Genomic DNA, 12,626 nt, shown 5'->3' on the forward strand with positions numbered 1-12,626 from the left:
TACCTTTGTGCTTAGTTATAGTGCTTGTATGCAACCATGGAGGCAAAACCAACCAGCTCGAGGGTAATAAAGTATAAAAACATACTACATACCTCACCACTCTTCTGAGCATACAGTCATAGGGAAAAAGGACAAGTACACTTAGAAGAGGTGTTTTGGGTGAGATACCATAATTTGTGCACATGATTTCCTACAAGCAGAACTTCATGCCAATTCACAGGTTTGTGATTGTGGGGACAGGGATGCCTTGTACTGACCAACATTGTTCTGTGTGGTAACTGATGTTCCTGCTGCTTGATCTCCTGAGCTGGACTTCTGTTGGAAGCAGCTTCATCCCTTTTCTGGCATCCTTCAAGACAACGTTTGTACAAGGAGCTTGTTCTGTCAGGAAGCAGGAGTAAGGGAAAACAAGCTTATGTCTCCTGAGCTCAGCAAGAAAGAAAAAATATTTGAATTTGTTTGCTTTTTAAAATATTTGTCACAATGCCAAGCTATTTTAAGCAATCTGGCTACTTCATCTCTACTTACTATTCTCTTCTACATCTGAATTATCACAAGCCACCTGAAATATGGGAATCAGATGTGAATTTTTATGTAAGAGTCATGCTTCAAGCTGACAGGGATGGGAGGGGGAGCTGTCACTGCATCAGCCAAGATTCTCTTGTGGAAGTGTTGATTGATAACCTATACCTGGCAAAGGAGGGGAGCACCCTTCCCCTTTCAGTGGACTGAGTTGCTTTCCATTCCCTTGTGAAAGAAGTAGGTAGTCCTGTGTAACCATTGCCTTCATCTCCAGATACATGAAAAAAATGCAAAGTCCTTTGCTCCATTTTTTTTTAGGTAGAGCTCAGAAATGATCCAGCCCTCCCCACTGGTAGTACTGGCTGTCATGCCGGCCAAGATGTCATTGTCACTGTTTCTTGTGAGCAAATCTGTAGAACAGAGGAACAACAACAGAGCATGGTGGAGTCAAAGAACTTGTCAAAGTTCTTATAGTGTCTCCTGGGTGTTTCTGAACAAGTTGGTGACTTGTTCAACATGTCTCTGTAGGGTTCCCTCATGAAGGTGAATGCATTCCCTACTTGGATGTGGAAACTTTTGTTCGTTACAGGAGGAAATGGTGAGGTTTCTCATGTTGCTGATGTGTAATTTTTCTGTGTCATGTTTTCCACAGCGGCTCTGTGGCTTCTCTGAGACCTGGAGCTTAGAGAGAAAAAGGGGAAAATGGAGACCCTGATCCTGAACAAGGTCTCCATGGTGTGATGTGCTGTACAAAGAGAATGAAAGACTCCTTTTCTCTTCAGGCTTGTGGTAGGTTTTGAATTACCACTGCCCCTGGGGTCCTGAGAGCAGTAAATGCTCCACAGTGCCCAGTTGGATGCTGTTTATTAATGGTCCAACTGAGAATCCAGTGGAGGTTTTCACAGACCATTGTCACAGTTTCTTGTGAGCAAAAGCTGTAGAACAGAGGAACAACAACAGAGTATGGTGGAGTGTGGTTTGACTTCTGGATGACTGGTCTGCGCTTCCTGTATGTTGGGTACCATAAGATGTACCTTTTCAGGTGGTGATTCCTGCCATCCAAGGACAGCAATTAAAGGGAGGTAAGAATTGTTTTTTGGAAGTGCTTGCATTAACTAAAGACTAAATGAATAACTTGGAAAAAAAGTTGCATCCTTTATTTTTTTAATCTACATAAATCCATTAAGTCCTGTGTATCTTTCAGTGTATGAACCAGTACCCAGCTCTTCATTTTTTCATGGCATTGATGCCAGGTAATAAGTACCTTTCCTCTCCTAGGTGTAGGTGCTGGGTCTGTATTTATCCTAGCTAGTGACAACTCTGTACTACTGTCTTCTATAAAATAATTAGCAGAAATGGTGATTCTTTGAGATGTTCTCTAGGAATTAATTAGGTATATATCCACAGCCAAAGCTATTTGCAGGACACTTCACTTTTCTCCCAGTACTGAGGTCTACTGGACAATCTTTTAGCTTCAAATGACCCTCTAGAAAAATAAAATGTTGGTGACTCACTCTGTTCCCATTTTCTTCCAAATGTAGCCATGTCTGAAAGGTTTTAACAAGCACATTGAATGCTGGGTATAATCTAACTGTGTTTATCATGAGAGGAAAAATTGCCAGCAATGCAGTAGGAGGAAATAAAAACAATCTGTGACATTATGGATGACTTCTATATGTACCACGGCAGATAAAACAGAGGGGAAGAAGCCATAAAGTTTCCCATGGTATTCCAATTAGATGACAAGCCCATGGAAAGAATTATAACTGCTTTCCTGGTTCAGAATGAGGTCCTATTCACTTGAAGGACACATATATATACATTTATATATATATATAAAATTTCATTTAACTCCCACTCCTTCTTTTTTTTTCCTCTCCAAGCACATTAAAGAAGGTTTCTGGACAACCTGATCACAGACTATACCAATACTCTAAAGCAAAATACATAGCATCACAACTTGGTAAGGATTTTATAGCTAGACATTTTACAGACTGCCAAGTTTCAGCCTAAATCCTCTTAGACATAGTCTGAATAGGCTGATATATATCTCAAATAGCAGATGTAGTTGCTAAGCTGTTCTCCATCATATTTAAAAAGTCATGACAGCCAGGTGAAGTCTTCAGTGACTGGAAAAAGGGAAACTTCATACCCGTTTTGAAGAAGGATATAAAGGCAGACCCCAGCAACTGTCATAGACAGAGGGATTGTAACCTCAGCAAGTTTGTGGATGACAAAAAGCTGAGTAGTGCTGTCCATCTGCTTGAGGGAAAGGATGCCATCCATGGGTGCCTTGTCAGGCTTGAGGAGTGGGCCACTGTGGACCTCATGAAGTTCAATAAAGTCCTGCACCTGTGCTGGGGCAATCTCTGGCACCAGCACAGACAAGGTAATGAATGGACTGAGAGCAGCCCTGCAGACTAAACCAGAGGATACTGGTTGACAAAAAATCAGATATGACCTGGCAATGTGTAATTGCAGCCCAGAAAGCCAATTGTAACCTGGACTGTGTAAAAAGAAATGTAAACCAGCAGGTTTACTCTGCTCTTGTGAGACCCCACCTGGCACATTGCATCCAGCTCAGGAATCCTCAGGACATGGCTCTCTTGGAGCAGGTCCAGAGAAGGTCCACAAAAATGATCAGATGGCTGGTATGCCTCTCTTGTGAAGAAAGGCTGAAACAGTGGTGGTTGTTCAGCTTGGAAAAAAGAATGTTTTGGGGACACCTTATAGCAGCTTTTTAATGCTTAAAGGGGCTTATAGGAAAAATGGAGAAAGACTTTTTATCAGGCCCTGTAGTGATAAGAGAAGAGTCAACAGTTTTAAACTAAAAGAGAGTAGGTTTAGATTGGACATAAGGAAGATATTTATTATGATGAGAATGTCTCATTCCTGGCAGTATCCAAGCCCAGGTTAGATGGAGCAACTTGGTCTAGTGGAAGGTGTCCCTGCCCATGGCCTGGGGTTGGAACTAGATTATCTTTAAGGGCTCTTCTAGCCCAAACCATTCTATAAGTATACCATTCTATGTCCCTGGTCTCCCCAGCATACTTCGTGGATGCTCTGTTACCTTGTTATCCTCTCAAACAAATGATGCTTCACCATTCAGCCACCTTGGACCTCTGGGATTTGGATTGATCCCCAGCTCTCTTGTAGCTTGGGCATCCCAAACCCTGAATAGTGACTCAAGGGATTTCTGGTCTGCCTCTTAAAGTAAAAAGTATAATAATTGAAACACATTATGAGGCCTACCATTAAGTCTTTGTAAGAATTCCAAGCCTTAGATCTTGTTACTTCACCTAATATGGGATAACCACATATTAAGATAAGACAGTAAAAAAAATTAGTCTCTTTACATGTTACCTTATATCTCTTTCCTCAATGCTTCTGAGCATCCTTGCAAGTTTAGCAGAAGTTCTGGAGCAGAAATTCTACAGAAAGGTGTCTGGTAATAAACTTTTCTTTCCATGTGTTTTCCCTGTGGACCAAGTTTTCCCTTTCTTTTTTCTCTCTGACTGATCCTGCATCTAACAAGGTGCTTTTGGAGCCTGCCTATTTGCTTTTTTAGTCTTTTATCACAGTGACCACAGAGTTTATATAAGACTCTGCTGTTTTTAAGTTCCACTTATTTGCTACACTTTAGTAGTATTTTAATCTTCAAATGCCCAGATGTAATTTTGCAGAGACTGTCCTCTTCCTCTGGTTGTGTCAGCTTGGTTGGGGGTTTGCTGCTCTGTGAAAGTGTGGGTGACACAGTTACATTTGTGCCAGATTCTCCATCTTCTTTGTTCAGTATTATTCTGAAAGATCACAAGATGTATAAACTGTGCATTGCTGGATTCCCCAAATCAAAACAGGGACAGGGGTCAGCTATGTAGGAACTGGTAGCTAGCATGTATTTATAAACAGGTGATAAGTTATATTTGTGTATGCAGAGTGAAAGATTCAGATAACTAACATCTTGTTTAAATGCCACATAAATTTGGATCCTTCTTCAAGGAAGGAAACTGAAAAACCTTTGGTAAACAGCACCTGGTTGGTAGCAGAGAGGAAAAGTGACAGACTCAAGAGAGCACACGATTTTAGGTCCTCAGCACTGGTACTGACAAAGTGTGGATCTTCTCTTACTTAGTTCTTCGTCGGTGTTAAGGATGATAAGACCTTCTGTGTTTGATCATCTTGTTGATTCCTCTTACAGGTCTGGACTAAATCCCCAGGCAGAAAATATGTTACACACTGAATGGAGAAGCAAAATCAGCCCTTAGATGAGCAAGGTGGGGGGCAGCATTAAGGTCCAGCTCCACAAAGGAATGTGACTCCTAACTGCTGCAGAAGTCAGTGGGTTCATTGAGAAGCTACATTATCTGCATGCTGACTGTGAAGACATCTCTAAATACTGCTTTGTACAAAACTGGTGGAAGTGAGACCTGGATCTTCAGTGGTATTTCACTACCTAATTTGTATTTAGGCATTGTCATCTGGATGCTCTGCTTCCTAAGGAGTAGGGAAGCTTAAGATTTGTTTTCTTAATACTCATTATATTTTTGGAACCTCATTGATCACCCTGCCTGTTTTATTCTGTGCTCTGGGTGATAAGGCTCCAAACACAGCTATATCTAGTGCAGGGCTGCTACAGTGCACTATGATTTCCAGCTACATTGCACACCACTGTAAACACCCCCCCTCCCCCGGGCCCCCCCCCTTATAAAATCTGGTTCACTGGAACACTCAAAGCTGCTGGCTGCCAGGGAATGTTCCTTAATGAGGGTAAGGAGTACTTGAACACATCTATGACTTGGCAACCCTTCCTGCTTTTTATAAGCTACTATACACTTCAGAGAGAAAATATCTTAGAGGCTACTTTTTAATGGGACAAGTTTACTTAAGAGCTGAGTGGAGTTGGTGCCAGTAGTTCTGTTTTGTTCTAGCTTAATATTAGCCTTGTCAAAGTTCTTATAGCGTCTCCTGGGTGTTTCTGTATTGCATACCATATAAAGCTGGTTTTAGGAGCCAAGAATTTTGGCTGGAATATATATTATAGTGGTCTCATTATATTTTTCTTAAGTGTATCAGAGGTGGCCCTATATTAAAGATCCATGGAGCAAGGCTGAATTTTTTTTTCTTTCCCCCTTCTGGTTTTGCCTTAGCCCACACTGCAGACATTGGATGCAGAATGTGAGCCAACCCAAGTCTGAGGGTTATTTGGGATCCAAGGTCTTGGTTTGGCCTGTAATAAAATTTGGGTAATTAGTGATTTTTTTTTAGATGATACCTTAGATTTTGAAAATCACCAGACTTTTGGGAGGGTGCTTTTGGTTTGAGCCTGCATTAGCAACTACTACCCGAAAAGATTCCTTTCTCGTCTTGCTGACATAAGTATTCACTCAAAGACAGCTTGCCAACATGGTGCAACATGTGGTGCATCCTGTCTTGCCTCTCTGAGAAGATGTGTGTTTTATGACTGCTTGGTGCTTTCTTACTGACAGACATCATTAGGTGGTGGACTTGGCAAAGTTTTCGCATCAGAGGGCATCCAGCCCATCTTTTCTAGAGTGTTTGTGTGGGAAGCTGGATCCTTTTCTGGCTGCACAAAGGAAAAAGGGAGCTGCTGTAACAAGGCCATGCTTTGTCTTGGGAGAATCCTGGCTACCACAGAAAAGATGGAGAGAATGTGTTGAGATGTGGGTGAGATTTGTTAAATTTATGTTTGGGCTTTAAGCCTATGTCAGGTTTAAGAAAACATGGCAAGGAACCATTTTTATTCCTTTTTTTTTGCCTATTCTCCTGTGCTGGTTTTGAGTTTGGTGTGATTCCATTACCTGAAAAGCAGCTGTATGAGCCATAAACAGTGGAATTGAACCCCTGACAAAAATCCTATGGCAGAGCCAGGTGCTGCTTTATGTGCACGGCAGAGCAGCAGTGCAGCCTTGCCTTGGTTTCAGAGTGGTGCAGTTGGTGGTGCCCATGTGGGACGGGTGAAAGGAGTCATTGCTGCCTCCTGTACCTACAGCTGCTCTCTGTGGGACAGTCTAGCGTGTCTCCCTTCATGATCCTCTTAACCTGGCCAGGGGTTGGTGCCAGCTTGCTTCACTGCACACCAGCTTTCAGACTGTGCTCACAACCAGGTGTCCTGTATTGCCTATTCTCTTTGACATCTGTATGGCAGTTGTCTTCTGTTAAGTGGGCAGTTTTCCTTATCTTTTCCACAACTACTCTTCCCTCTGGGGAGACATCTGCTGATAACAGGCTGTTGAATGTCACTGCATGACTGATAAGAACTATAGCATCCCATTGGGAGATGCTCCGCCCAGAGGGAGGAGCCAAGCATTCCTGCCTGGATATAAACTTGAGATTCTGGAACACCAGCACGGCTTCTCCACTGGATTTCCCAGAGGAAAAGCTGCCTCTTCCACTGGATCTTCAGAGGAAGACTACACCTTTCTACAGGATCCCTGCTCCAACAGAACCACACCCGACACTCCAGGAGGAGTGCACACAATTCCACCTGGACTGCTACCAACCCCCTGACCAACAGGGAGTCAGGTTGAATTCTGACTCTGTCAGTGTTGTTTTATTTACTGCATTGTTTATTTTTTCTTTTTATTTTCTTCCCTAATAAAGAACTGTTATTCCTGCTCTCATATTTTTGCCTGAGAGCCCCTTAATTTAAAATTTATAACAATTTTGAGGCAGGGGGTTTACATTTTTCCATTTCAGGGGAGGCTCCTGCCTTCCTTATCAGACACCTGTCTTTCCAAACCAAGACACCAGGTTATCCAGAACTGCTCTTAAAAGCAACAAAACAAAGTGAGGAGTTGATGCACATGCATCTGTGTGAAGAAAGTTAATCTGAACATGAATGGAAGGAAAACTTCCAGCTGGGCAGAGTTACTGGTGTATATTAACACCAAATATTTATGTTATGGAGGCATGCTTTTCTGATAGGTGGTGGTAAACAAGGCTACTTTGCTCTGTAGTTTTCTGGAAACCTGATTTTCTCTCTTCATAGGAGTTTTGGAAAAAAACCCAAAAGTCAGTGACACTGAATGAGCTACAAAGATGAACTAATGGGCCTTTTCAGCTTTAATCCTCAGAGAACAGAGACACTGTTTTCTACTGTTACATTTCACCCCAAATTTCAAATTTTTCATGAAGTGATTTCAGTGTCTAAATCCATTAGGAAAAAGTCACATGGAAACAGTTTAATTGTATTATGTGCCTATTCAAAGGAGACAGGGAGAAGAAGGCTATATGGAGGGAGTTCTGTTTTCAGGCCTGCCCCATTTTCTTTCTTTGCTTTGGTCCAACCAATTCATTTTTCCAAATTCTCAGTTACAGAGGGGAAAACAATGCCTCCATGTCTCATGTGGCTTTCAGTGTCCATTGTCTTTGCCAAGTATTGTCAATTTCTTAAACAAAGAATTTTGTTTAAGAAATTGGCCTTATGTGAAGGCAAAATTTCTTGTGAACTCTAGGAGATGATTTTTCACCTGGCCTCATTTTGACTATTTAATTAAGCTACTACCTAAAGGTAGTACATGACTCAAAATGCTTTTATCTATTTAGGTTGGTGAAACCATAAAAACAAGCCCAAGATTCCAGTTGCATTACTGTTTATTTTTAGAGCAGACTCTGAACAAATGAAACAAATTGCCTTTCCCATGCTAGAGTAAATACCAACAGATATAACTTTTCCTCTAATCTAAAACAAACCTTTCCCAGTCTTAGCCATTCCCTTTCCTAAAAAGTCCAGGATGAGAGCTGGCACTATGCCCTCAGGTTTGGAGCTGCAGGCTTCCACAGGGCGGTGGGTGAGGAGCTGGCTGAAGTCAGGGATTGGAAGGGCTGGAGGGATTTGATTGGAAGGGCTGGAGGCTGAGTTAGAGCACAGTGCTGACCTACTGCCCTTGGAAGTGCACTGGTAGTTACTGCAGTCCTCATAACCAAGGATATACAATAGAAGTTACAAATACAGGGATAGTGAAGACGAGCCAACAATCCGTCGGATTGAAATCCTTGAAGGACCTCATAAATACTTTAATGTTTACACAGGGCCTGTATATTTTCACAATTACCTTTCCATGAGCCCAAAATGTTTTAACACTGGAATGTTTTCAGGCTTTAAGAAGTTATATTTTCTGATACGTCTGAAAACTGCAGGCTCAGCTTCTCTATTGGCCCATTTTTTCTCATGAACAATTAAAGCTGGATTCCTTTTTACCCCCAAATATGCAGAATGTAAATGGTGAGTTCTACTAAAGTTATGTATTGATTATGATCACAGTGTAGTAAGAAGAAAATTGTTAGAATTTACAAGGGAATGTTGTACCATAAATTGGGCAAAAAGATGCATCTGCAGTATTTGCCTCTATTATCATTAAGAAGTGATAAGAAAAATAACTTTTCTGTAGAGAGATTTTTGAGAGAAACAAACCTATAAGAAGTTTGAAAGGTTTGAGGCAGTTCTTTAAAACCTCAGGGTGAAAGTTTGGAGGCATGAAGACATAGATCAAGTGTAGGGAATTTTGCAGCAGCTGAGTGTTCCTCTGGTTTCTGTCACAAGGCGCTTCTCTTTTCTGTCCAAAACAAGGTTCCTGTTAGAGTGTGAATGGAACTGTCATGGAGCTGGCACACCTGCTGCATGTATTAGACAAGCAGTGACAATGGATTGGTACTTAATATGAGGCTCTGGCTCTTGCTGTGAGGTCCATTGTGAATTGCCTGTAAGGTCCATAGTGAGTGTAACACAGATCCCTTTTGGCTCATGGACAAGACTTTCTGCCTGATGTTGAGAGAGGGATAACAAATCCACAGTGACTTTTGGTGGTGTTTTCTATTTCTGTGGAGTCCTGAGAAACCAAAAGAAGTGACTTCTGCACACTTTCTGCAGAAGGAAAGGCGCTGAAGCAGCATCTGGAACTAATAACCTGTGTTTCACAGCTCACTGGTGGGCAGCAAGGGAGCTGCTCCGGCTCCAACAGGCCCTTACGTAAAACCTGCACACAGTGATTTTCGGCTGTGGGAAATCTGAAACTGCTTCTGCTGGCCCAGTGAGGAGGAGACTGCCTGACTCCCTGTTGGTTCACCTGGGACGACAGGCTCCCTGCAAGGGCAACACCGCAGCCTTCAGATGTGGCAGCACGCAGGTGGAGCATGCACATACACACACACACAGAGGAAAAATCACATCCAGCCATCAAATGGGGTATTCCACTAATTGGAAACTCTGTTCTGGTGTCTGGCCACCATTTGGCAGTTACTGACAGTTTCCACTTAAAGCCAGCCAACCTCGCCAGAAAGCCAGCTGTGTGGCTGATCTCATGAAGATGTCATTGAACAACCCTTTGAACTCCTTCAAGAAATGGTGGGTCTGATTCGAGGCAGGCTGGAATCCCCTGGGGGTCTTTGCTGGATGTGGGAACACAGACATCCATTGATGTGATAGTTACATCTCAGTGTTCCTGAGTTGCATGTAAGGATATCATCTTCATTCTGGCACCAGGGACTCCTTCCAAGTACACCTTAAGCTGAAACAGAGTCTCTTTCCTGTTCATATGTCACTTTTTCTGTTCCTGTGAGTGTTGCTACGTCCTCATAAATATTGGTAGCTTGTCATAATGGTTGCCATGATGAAAAGACTTATTTATTAAAAAAGAAGAAACAGTTGGCACAAAATACTTCAATGAATTTCAGCATGTTTGAGAAACCTGTTTCAGAAATGCCAGTTTTGTGAAGGTGTCAAATGCTATCTCACACAATTGCGAGTACACAGCGCCTACACAGAGCAACAACAAAAGTAAGGCAAAAATAAAAAGACATAGAATGGAGTAGTTTTATGAAAAGCCATAAAGAGATGAGCATAATTTTATTAGCTGCTGCCATTCAATACATGGAGTTCTGACAGTAGGGGAAGGGGACACAAAAGCCATGTTAGACAGAAAAAGCCTCAGGAAGCAGAATCCTGGTGCTGGGGAGAAAGAAGAAAGGAGAAAGAGAAAGCAAGTCATGCACACAAAAATTCAGTTCCCAGAATTGTAGGTGCATATATTGACCACATTTCACTATAAATAAACTGCCAGGTGCAGAGACAGCCACTTATTTCCCGGAAGAGCAGAAAGTAATACCAGCATCCAGGGCACTATTTTTAACACATTCTGCACTTGTAGTAGAGAATCACTTGTAGTAGAATGACTTACTTGCTGTAAGTCATAACTGAGGTAAACTGATGTAAAAACTTGCATGTGAATGGTATGTAAAAAGCAGGGGGATTAGTTAAAGGAATTTTATTTTTAAGGGATGAAAGTTTGTAGAAATTTGTAGCTCAAAGTATTTTTATGAAAAATTATTTACGGTTCCTAAAGTGAAAGAGCTATAAGAGGGATATATGTCTTTTAGAAAAGGGAATGCTGAAGTTGGAGGGGTTAAATGACTTTCCCAAGGAAGTTGATTGTACAGCTGGAAGGAGAAGTGCTTTTGCTTGAAATTCTGGTTAAAAATGTCAAAACCCTATATTTACTGGACTGGGAACAGAGTGTAATCTGTATCTCTAGGTAACTAATGTTGTGTTTTAATAACCTGACCACACTTTTCCACTACAAAGTGTCTGATTTTTGGAGGGATTGAGAAATTTGAAATATTTGTTATATTTTTTTTTTCCCATTCGTGTTACTTTAGTTTACTTGTTTTGTAATCTATTAAACCTAAATCTCGATACCCATTTTGACTAAAATATCAGCTGATAATCTGTGCCTGATTATTAAAACAGATACAGCTGTCACTGTCTATTCCCAAACATTTTAAAGCCAGAATTTTTAATATACTAGTCGGTGCTTTCTTGGACCAGGGAGAGTGGAAAAACTAAGGTGGCTGGTGCAGTACATGAGGGTGGAGGCCCTGAATGAAGCTTTTATAAAAACTGTCTCATAGGAGATTTCCTCTCTTCTTTCCAGTTTGGATTAGGTTTTTTGGCATACACTTGCAAGAAACTCATCATGTCTTTGCATTCAAACTGCAAAAGCCAGCTACTTTGTGAATTTCCCTTGGAAATTGCTCTGCAGTGCTCCATCCAGAGAAGATGCATTTCCCTGTTTGTTTGGTTATAAGCAAGCTCACAAGGCATTTATTTTAGTGCTCAATTTACTTGCTTCTCTCACTTCTCTCTTCTCCATTTCTATGGAAGTTTGTTTGAAATATTTCTTTTAGTTTTGATAGCTTGTACTGGTGTCTTTTTGAGAAATTACTTTATTTACCTCTTGTTGGTTATAATACCAGGACAGATGGATTTAACACAAGCTTAACCCTTTTAGTTTTGGAAAAGATTTGTACAGGCTTAGATAATAACTTGGAAAATGCAAGAATAGCTGAATCACTGCCATTCTTAACACAGTAATAATCAGCAATGTGTTCTAGGGTTAGCCCATTAGACATCAAGACAGCTAATCTGACACTGGATCCTTCTGTCTGTGGACACTTACACACATTCTTATATGTTCTCTCTGGAGCTGGCTCTGCATTACTTGCAGGGCTCCTTCTCTCCTGGCCACTCAGCTGAGCAGTCTTGGCAGGAGGGTGTTTGCTCCTGGCCCCCTGAGAGCCTGGGTGCTGCATCATCCCCCGTGTCTTGGAGATCCCAGGTGAGGGCTCATAATCCCCACAGGTGAGGTGAGAACCCGTTTTGGATTCTCTGATGTTTCTGCCGGAAGCGGGCTTTTACAGGTCATGTCTGCTGGATGCCACTCTTCAGTGGCCACAGTGCAGCATCTTTTGTTGGACTTGCAGAGCTGTTGAGACCAGATGTGTGCCAGACAGCTGCTTGTTGGAAATGAGACATTTCCACAGCTGCTACTAATCACATGGAGAAATGCCCAATTCTGGACAGAAACACCAACTGAGTTTAGGTGCCTTCAAGTTTGGGTGGAAGCAGTGAGCAGGCATTGTCAATAGCTCTGAGTATTTAGATGCCTGTACTCCCCTAAATACTGACACGGCTAATGAAGGATGTGAATTACAATTTGTAATTTGTTTTTGGACTGTAGGGTGAAAACTTAGTCAAGAACTATGACTTTTATATTTTTGCCTATGATTTTGCATGCAGTAAGTTGAGG

The 12,626-nt window shown here is 41.7% G+C and overlaps 1 pseudogene; it reads left to right on the top strand.

The window, feature by feature from the left end:
• The window catches only part of LOC132326164 (chloride channel protein D-like), a 76,925-nt pseudogene that overhangs the window by 42,513 nt on the left and 21,786 nt on the right, over positions 1-12,626 (top strand).

The sequence above is a fragment of the Haemorhous mexicanus genome, chromosome 1 (assembly GCF_027477595.1).
Source record: "Haemorhous mexicanus isolate bHaeMex1 chromosome 1, bHaeMex1.pri, whole genome shotgun sequence".
NCBI lineage: Eukaryota > Metazoa > Chordata > Aves > Passeriformes > Fringillidae > Haemorhous > Haemorhous mexicanus.